This window comes from Octopus sinensis, linkage group LG7, assembly GCF_006345805.1.
Source record: "Octopus sinensis linkage group LG7, ASM634580v1, whole genome shotgun sequence".
NCBI classification, from domain to species: Eukaryota; Metazoa; Mollusca; class Cephalopoda; order Octopoda; family Octopodidae; genus Octopus; species Octopus sinensis.
Genome location: NC_043003.1, coordinates 108,506,711 through 108,516,710, shown reverse-complemented (window position 1 = coordinate 108,516,710; position 10,000 = coordinate 108,506,711). Strand labels below are relative to the sequence as shown.

General features: G+C 38.0%; 1 protein-coding gene across 6 annotated transcripts in view; it reads left to right on the top strand.

Moving 5' to 3' along the window:
- The window catches only part of LOC115213796 (serine-rich adhesin for platelets-like), a 104,324-nt gene that overhangs the window by 24,415 nt on the left and 69,909 nt on the right, over positions 1–10,000 (top strand). For all 6 annotated transcript variants that reach the window (XM_036505098.1, XM_036505097.1, XM_036505096.1 and 3 more), the window contains exon 2: positions 5,212–5,341. The gene's annotated coding sequence lies outside the window, so the exon portion shown is untranslated. The remainder of the gene's footprint in view (positions 1–5,211; positions 5,342–10,000) is intronic.

Sequence of the window (10,000 nt, the reverse complement as noted above, 5' to 3'; positions counted from 1 at the left end):
TTCTATCTCCTGTTTATATATGTTCGTGTAATGTATGTTTGTTTTGGTTTATTTTTATTTAAACAAATCTGCTAAAATATAGATGGGCAAAAATGAAAATGGGTGTGCAGTTACTAGTTCCTTACAGACGTTTCTGCCAAGAGTCAACAAAATCTTCCAGGTAATCTCCATCACTTCATTGTTATGCAGGGATGAACAGACAAGGCTTGGATAATGGATGTACCCCTGGGCTTCTTCAGAGGGTCTGAGTAGTTAGTAGGGCTAACACATAAAACTCAGTTAAGAATAGATAAGGTGTGCTTATCTTTTTATAGATAAATAGAATAGAATAAGAATAATAACAAAAACAGGAATAGAAGTGAAATACTGCAGTGTACAATAATGTGGGCCTATCGAGGAGAAATAAGCTATAGACTTCACATAAATTATTTAAAAAATCCATGGTACTTCATGCAGTGTTGGGTTGGTGAATAAAGTCACTTTCAGGATGAATTTTGGCATGAGGGATAATTTTAGGCAGTAGTTCACATTGTGTTTCCATAGAGCTTTTGGGGTGGGTTTGATGGTATGGTCCATGTTACAGGAGTGAAAGTTTTTATGTAAAATTCCAGTTAGTAGGTGTGGCGTTGCAGAGGATATGGCATAAGCAACTTATAATGAAGCCATCATGGGAAATTTAGTACATGAGTGTATCAATGAGAGACAACTAGGTGAGGCTAAGATGTGATGTTAAGCGTTTGTTACTTTTTAGCCGGTCAACTAATCTTGAAGCCCCTATGTGTAGTGGGGTGGGGTCATGCTCAGTCCTACAACTCAATTGAATCAACCCTAGTACTTATTTTTTCAAGTTTAGTACTTTTTCAATCGGTTTCTTTTGCCGAAGCGCTAAGTTATGAAGTCGTAAACACACCAACACCGATTGGGGGACAAAAACACCCACACGCGCGCACGCACGCACACACACACATACGATAGGTTTCTTTCGGTTTCCGTCTAGCACATCTATCCAGGTTTCAGTTGGCCCGATGCTATAATAGAAAATAAGGTGCCACGCAGTGGGACTAAACCCAGCACCCGGGACCGACTATGTGGTTGGGAGGCAGACTTTTTACCACATACCCACATTTGCTCCCATATAAGAGAGAGAGAGAGAGAGAGAGAGAGAGAGAGAGAGAGAGAAGACCTATTCAGATATCGTCTGTGCGTGTGTGATGTAAAATATATTTATACCTCAAGTTTATTGTTAGTGAATGGCATGATGGGTTGTTTTGTTTTCCGCTTCTACTTTTTTCAGGTTTAGATGTGAACTTAATTTTCTGTCTTTGTTTTGCCGCATTTTGCATATTAATCAGGTAACATTTTCGTTCCGATCTTTAATAGGTAACTAAAATCTAGTTTTCCAACATTTAACAGTGAAGCCAAGTTTACAAATGCAAGGCAATAAAAATGTAACAAAAATCATTGTGACTTGGAAAAGAATTGACAAAAAGCAGTCGTTTTCTTTCTTTTTTTATTTTATTGATTGCCATCCCAAATTGCGTGCGTGTGTGTGTGTGTGTGGAAAGATGGAAGTGCGATTGTGGAGAGTTGTGCGGTTGTTCTTTGTATTGCTCCTCCGCCGCCGCCAACGCAGCTTGGCTTTCGTGCGACCAATTAAAAAGCGAGCCTTGTCTTGGTTGACGCACAACGAAGGGGGATAATTCTCATTATAACCGTACAAAACCCATGTGCTCGACACTGAGTGAACGAGTGAGTGAGTGAGTGAGTGAGAGAGAGAGAGAGGAAGGGAGAGAAGAGTTAAAGGAGGTGGTGGTGGTGGGAGGGGAGTGTGTGCTCGTGTGACCTCCATTAAATAACACACGTAACCAAATGCGTGTGCATGCGTGCGTGCACGCTTGTTAATGTGCGTGCGTGCGTGTGTTTGCGTGATTTACGCTAGAGCGGGAGTAATAGGATGCGAAGAGCGAAGAGGGAGTAGTTGTAGTGGCAAGAGGAGGAGGAGGAGGAGGAGGAAAGAGTAGTATTTACTGTCACTACTATTCGCGCGCGCACCCGCTCACTCATTCATGCTGAGAGTAACAAATACCCCGACGCCTCGACAGATTTTTGACCCTTGTCTTTTGTTCCAGCCAACTTAGCTGCTTCCAGCTTCCCCACTATTTATGTTTACATTTAATTATTCGTTTTTAATCTTAACTTTCGGATCCGTAATTGAGTTTTTTTCCTTCTGAAATTTTTGTATAACCTATTCCTGACGTTCACCTTTTCTTTCCATTACACATTTAAAATGTATAGGTTTCAATTCAAAGCTATTAATATTATTAGTAGTAAAAGCGATTAATGCCGAGAATTTTAAATGAATATCGTTTCTTTTCTTTTTCCAAACGTCGTGCATTTGGGAGGATATCATTAATTATGTACAACCTTGCTTTTAAGATGTCTGGGTGTGAACCAAGGGGAATTTGGCTGCTATTGCTACCGTTTCGAGTGACTCGTTAGCGGGTTTTTTTCTTTATTTATTCGTCAACATTAACGTTGTTTAGCTTCAGGTTAGTTCTTCTCGAGCAAAGCTCATGATCAAAGCCGTTCCATCCGCGACCATCTTGTATTTTTGCAAATCTGTGACTACATTGTCCAATGTATTCTTCCTTGTTTTTTAAGACGGTGGGTGTGACTTGAGAGGCATTTAGCTGTTATTTCTAGCAAGTTAAGCGACCATGTAGAGGCTCCCTCACTGCTCCAGCCAGTGGTTCTATCTCACATCATTTCTTCACGGCAAAACATTTATTCCACTGTTTGTACTCCTGCCTCATTGGTTTGTCAGTTTTATTTTGTAGCCAGCGCGGTAGAACAATTGAAACAAGCAGCCCTCGCGTTACGAAATTCTCTCCTTGCGTAAATTGTACATTACAATCAGTCATAGTATTAGAATACTGCCTGTAATTCCTCCCTTAGTGAAACTAGTAAATTTTAAAGACATTAAAAACTAAAATCATGATATTATTTTTATGATGCTTTGTTATATACAAACCGTTCCAGGTCTCACCCAGAGTCCTCAAATAATAAAGTTTGACGTTTTATTATGGATATTATTTATGGTTAGTAATGATACAGTGAATGTAAATGAAGTCAGAATCTGAGAACTATGATTCTGTTAAAATTGTTATATCTCAGTTTTAAGAGAATCAGGTATTTTCAAGTTGACGATGTTTTTCTTAGGATGCAGACAGTTCCCATGAGAATTTCTTTGTTGTTCTGATACCTTGGGGTTTTCTGATATTTGGCCATAGTCTTTGAGAGCATCTTTTGGTATTGTCGCCAAAGTTCCAATGACTGCAGGTACAGTTGTTGTTCTTAGATGCCACATTTTGAGACTTCTAGTTTAAGGTCCTTATATCTACTTAATTTCTCATATAATTTTACAGAATTGATGCAGTCTGCTAGGATTTTCATATCTTTGAGCAGACATGCTTTGTCAGCATTATATGTTACCACAATGTCTGGTCTATTGTCCTATATAGCTCAATCAGTTTGGATACTAAAGTCCCAAAGAATGGTGATAGTCTTTATTTTCTCTTATTTTGGCTGGCTTATTTCCCCACCAATTCTTCTCATACAGCATATTAACCAGTGCATATACTGGTCAAACCTATCTTGGTGAATAATGCATTCATTTGAGGTAAGCATAGGGCAACCAGAAATGGAGCAGTCAGTTGTTTCCCTGGTTCCATCACAGAAGCAGCAGGCAGAGTCTGCACCATTTTCAAGAATGCTTGCTTGGTAGCTTCTGGTGGGCAGACATTCATCTTGAGTTGCTATAGTGTGATGGGCCATAATTGTACCCAAATCTGGATCGTTGACCCTTGTTGGGTATTTGCCATGCAATACTTTACTTTTCTATGTACTTTGTAGCATCGAAACTTCATTTGATTTGACTGGTGTTTTTATCTGTTTTACTATCACAGAGGGTTCATTTAAATGAAATAACACCTGTTATACATTGACCATCATTCAATTAATCATGACTCCCCATCTCTCTAAAGACTTCTGTGTACCTTTCAAAGAAATTGTTCTTGTTATAATTATGTGTTTCTTTATATTTATTAATTCTCATTTCATTATTTATCCTAATATAATAATTTAATATATATATATTCTTTCTGGGGTCATATTATGTCAAAGTTGATTTTGTCCTTAGTTTTTTGGTAAAGAAGAAAGTAATTGCTGTTTAACCCTTAAGCCAATAGTCATTGAGCAGATCTATAATTAAAGACATTCCAGCCATGCCCATCTTATCTTTTTAGGTTTATATCTAGGATTACATTATCTAATGTCACATTTACTTGTACTTGTGATGACATTCACCCTGGGTGGGTTGAGTTGGCTTCTTCCACCACCCTCGAGGCATCTCGAACCATGGCAGTGGAAGAAGTATGGTGGGAATATGAATTTCACAAGCGGTCCCCAACAATCCCACATGTAGAGACATCCTGTTTGCCGCAGATTGTCTGCAGACGCAGGGACAGAACGACCGAGGAGCCACCGGTTGCCGAAACAGACACTCCGAGGATTTTCACCAGAGCCCCGTCTGCCGGGTTGTGGCCCCAATACCACTCAGTGTCAGACCAATCCGCCTTGGGTGGCCCTACCAGGAACTGAAGTTCCCGACGGCATAGCACTGACACTACCCGTTGCCAGCGTCCCCACCACTGTGAGGAGGGGATGACTTTGTGTCCCCAAAGTAATGTCACAGTGTTTGATGTGGTCAGTTTTTAAGATAGTTGTTTTGTGCAACCCCCAAATTAACTTGATTGAAAAAGCCTATGACCAAAAGCATTCCAGCTGTGACCATCTTTTTTTTTTTTTTGATAGAACTATGCTATCTAATGTACCTTTCCCTTATAGTTAAGATAATAATGTATGATCTAGCTGCTATTTCTAGCAAGTCGAGCAACATTGTAGATCTTCGGTAAGGGCTACACTTCTGGTCCAGAAAGAATTATAAACAGATCACATTTGTTGAAGTTTATCACCAATACATCAGTGATCAGTTGCATGAAACCTATGGTATCAGCTTTAGATTTGTAAATTTACTGAGTAAATAATTTAAACTCATTCCTTCCTATATTGAATACTTTTCAGTTCATCATCACAAAATGTATATTTATTTCACTTGGTTTAACCTAAAACTTTTTTTAAAATCTATTTCAGTGATAATGACTGGTGTGAAAGAATTTCACGGTGCAATGTTGGCTCAAACTCACAGAATTCACTAGGATCATATGCAGTTTAGAATTTCAAGCCAACACCTTATTGATTACTAGCCACTTGTGCATGGAAGGTAAGCTCTATTGTGAACATGTCCATTCTGCATATTTCAGTGTGACAATTTTTAATTTCGTGAATGCACATTGTTTGCTTTTGATTTTGTTGACTACACAGTATAGTAGGGTCAGTTGGGCACCATCTGTGAGAAAAACAGCACCATGGCACAATTCATTCTGTCAGAAATTTGAAACAACATAGTGTACTGCTTGGCATTTGCGCTGGTAGCTGCAATACAAACATTTCAGAGTGTTTGGGTGTCAGTCTGAGGACATGTGCTAAGAGTGATGAACACCAAATATCCAACCAACATCATGGTGTCTGGAGTGATCACTACTGATGGCAACATTATGCCTCCATTCACCTTCCCACAAGGCCTCACACCTAACACAGAGGCCTACATCAAGTGCCTGGAAAAGGTTTTGCTGCACTGGGTTAAGAGAGAAGTGGCTGGAAGACCCTGTGTCTGGCAACAGGATTCTGCACCGTGCCACACAAATAGAACCCACTCATGGCTGCCAGACAATCTCTGCCACCACCTCACCCCTAACATCTGGCCACCTCACTCCCCACACTGCAAACCATTTGATTATTATTTGTGGGGCACAGTTGAGCAAGGGACCAACAAAACTCCTTGTAACACCAAAGATGAACTGATGGCAGCATTCACCAACTTAAATAAGGAAACTGTCCAGAAGAGTTGCAGGAGATTCTGAAATCATCTGGAGGCCATGGCTGAAGCCAATAGAGATTTTATTGAATAAATTTACTCTTTAGTACTTCAAGATAGTTTTATGTAATTTTGATAAATATATCTGTTAAAATGAGATGTCTGTGTCATTTTCATTTTGCGTAATTTAGACAACAGTTTATTCACCACACCCTAGATACAGAGAGAAATCACCATATTCCTTTCCATATCAGCTAACTCTGATGAGCGTGAAGTTATATAATCGGATTGTCATCTAACACTCCATTACATTCCTGGTGTGAAACTGATTGGTAAGATCAGTCATGATGGATGTATAATACTGTACATTTTGGATAATATATATATATATATATATATATACATACACATGTATGTGTGTACATGTGTGTGTATGACTGAATAATTAAACTGAGAAATATATACACATATAGTTTGTTTATTCTCTTGTGCATGTGTAAACATAGATGAGTTTATGAGGATCAGGTATAAGTTACAAGGATTAATTTCTAGTCTGGCAATATTTTGCATTTGTCATTCAAAAGCAGATCAAATCACTTGATATAAAATATTGTAGGCATTAATTAATGACACCGTGATATTATGCCTTAGAAAAAATGAATGCAAAATTTAATTTCGAGGCAAAATTATCATAGATTCAGGTATTACACATAAAGAAACTTTTCAAGGTAATATATATATATATACACACACACACACACACACGCACCCATATACCACATGCACATACACACACATACATATATACACGCACATATGCATAACTATACATAATTATATACATATATATTATATATATACATACACATGTGTGTGTGTGTGTGTCTGTATGTGTGTACATGTGTGTGTATGACTGAATAATTAAACTGAGAAATATATACACATATAGTTTGTTTATTCTCTTGTGCATGTGTAAACATAGATGAGTTTATGAGGATCAGGTATAAGTTACAAGGATTAATTTCTAGTCTGGCAATATTTTGCATTTGTCATTCAAAAGCAGATCAAATCACTTGATATAAAATATTGTAGGCATTAATTAATGACACCGTGATATTATGCCTTAGAAAAAATGAATGCAAAATTTAATTTCGAGGCAAAATTAATCATAGATTCAGGTATTACACATAAAGAAACTTTTCAAGGTAATATATATATATATACACACACACACACACACACGCACCCATATACCACATGCACATACACACACATACATATATACACGCACATATGCATAACTATACATAATTATATACATATATATTAATATATGTGTATACAGACATCTCATTTTAACAGATATATTTATCAAAATTACATAAAACTATCTTGAAGTACTAAAGAGTAAATTTATTCAATAAAATCACCATTGGCTTCAACCACAGCTTCGAGATGACTTTGGAATCTCCTTCAACTCTTCTAGATGGTCACCTTGTTTTAGTTGGTGGATGTTGCCATGATCCTTGCCTTCAGTTTATCTTTGGTGTTACAAGGAGATTTGTTGGTCTCTTGCTCAACTGTGCCCCACAAATAATAATCAAATGGTTTGCAGTCTGGGGAGTTAGGTGGCCAGATTTTAGGGGTGATGTGGTCGCAGAAATTGTCTGACTGTTGTCAGACATAGGGTCTTCCAGCTGCTACCCTCTTGATCCAGTGTAATGCTACCTGCTACAGACACTTGATGTAGGCCTCCGTGTTGATTCCAAGGCTGTGTGGGAAGGTGAATGGAGGCATGATGTTGCCATCACTATTGATCACTCCAAACCCCATGATGTTGACTGGATGTTTCTTTTTTATCACTCTTGGTCCATGTCCTCAGATTGACACCGAAACACTCTGAAATATTCGTACTGGAGCTTCCGGTGCAAATGCCAAGCAGTACAGCATGTCGTTTCCAAATTTTTGGCAGAGTGAATTGTATCATGATGCTGTTTTTTTCACAGACGGTGCCCAACTGATCCTACTATACTGTGTAGTCGACAAAATCAAAAACAAGCAATGTGCATGCGTAAAATGAAAAATATATAATGACGACAATTTACCCATCGCTCCTTGTGTGTGTGTGTATATATATATATATAATATATATATCACATCATCACCATCATTTAATGTTTGTTTTCCATCGATTGGATGGTTTGACCAGAGCTTGCTGGAAGGAGAGCTGTCCCAGGCTTCAACCTGATTTGTCTAGGTTTCTATGGCTGGATGCCCTTCCTAGTGTCAATCACTACACAGTGTGCTGGTTGCTTCTTACATAACACTGGCATGGGTGCCTTTTATGTGCTGCCAGCTCAGGCGCCATTAGATTGCGCTGGTACAAGTAGTTTTTATGTGCAAGTGGCAAAGGGCTTTTGCAGGCCAATCTTCTCCAGCAGGGTGAACACCACTACTGTGGAGGACGGGTCTTCTCTCTTTATCTTTGTATATATACATGTGTGTGCATGTGTATATATACACGTGTATTTTATGCAGTCATGTTTAGAAGTTTGTTCCATAATTATACGGTTCCAGATTTGAACCTGCTGCACCACACTCCGGACATTTCTTCTATGACCTTGAGTCACTGTTTCACATACGGTGCGACTGTAGAGGTTTTGCACTGTCATGGACTTAACAGCACCACCTTATCCTTGAGTGTTTTCAGAAGAGTTTTATTAATATAAACTATAGGAAAATGAATCATCATCATCATCATTCAAATGTCCACTTCTCCCCTGCTTGCATTGGTCAGAGGAAGTTTGTTGAAGCAGGTTTTCTACAGCCGGATGCCTTTCCTGTCACCAACCCACACTTGTTTTCATACAAAGTAATATTTCCTCATGATCAGACATGTTCATTCCTGGAAGACTAGAAACAAATAACCTGACCTGTATGATGATAATGCTCATTGAGAACCATCATATGATGTCTGAACAAAGGTAACCCGCAAACACAGAGACACACATCACACATGTAATTTTTATCTCTTCTTTGGATTCAGAGTCTATCCATTTAGTAGCAGTGCTTTCATGTTTGTACACAAAGTCTTCATTCTCAGTCATAAACACCTGTCCTTTTGTTGTTGTAGCCACATTGGTCTTCTTTCGTTTCATCCAGTGCAACATGGCAAGCGTTTGTAATTATAGCAATGATGGCTAACAATTTGTAATTATAGCAATGATGGCTAACAATTTGTAATTATAGCAATGATGGCTAACAATTTGTAATTATAGCAATGATGGCTAACAATTTGTAATTATAGCAATGATGGCTAACAATTTGTAATTATAGCAATGATGGCTAACAATTTGTAATTATAGCAATGATGGCTAACAATTTGTAATTATAGCAATGATGGCTAACAATTTGTAATTATAGCAATGATGGCTAAGAATTTGTAATTATAGCAATGATGGCTAAGAATTTGTAATTATAGCAATGATGGCTAACAATTTGTAATTATAGCAATGATGGCTAACAATTTGTAATTATAGCAATGATGGCTAACAATTACTTAACAATTTAACTGTTATAGTGTATTTCATGGATTTGCTAACTTTAGAGGGACTTTTAATTAGTGTTAATCCTAAATACATTTTGGTTGCACATTTTGGCTTAGATCAGCAATTTTAAGGGAGTGGGGAAGTTGATTAGATCGGAACCCCAGTGTTTAATTTGTACTTATTTAATCAAACTTGAAAGGATGAAAGGCAAAGTTGACCTCACCAGAATAACCCTAAATACGTATTAATGCATATTTATGTGTGTATTTATATGTACATGTGCATGAAGGTGAATGGTTCAGTGGCTGGAGTGTCAGGCTCACAATCATGTGGTAGTGAGTTTAATTCTGTGACTGGGTTGTGTTGTGTTCTTGAGCAAGACTCTCTATTTCACGTTGCTCCGGTTCACTCATCTGTAGAAATGAGTTATGACGTCACTGGTGCCAAGCTGTATCGG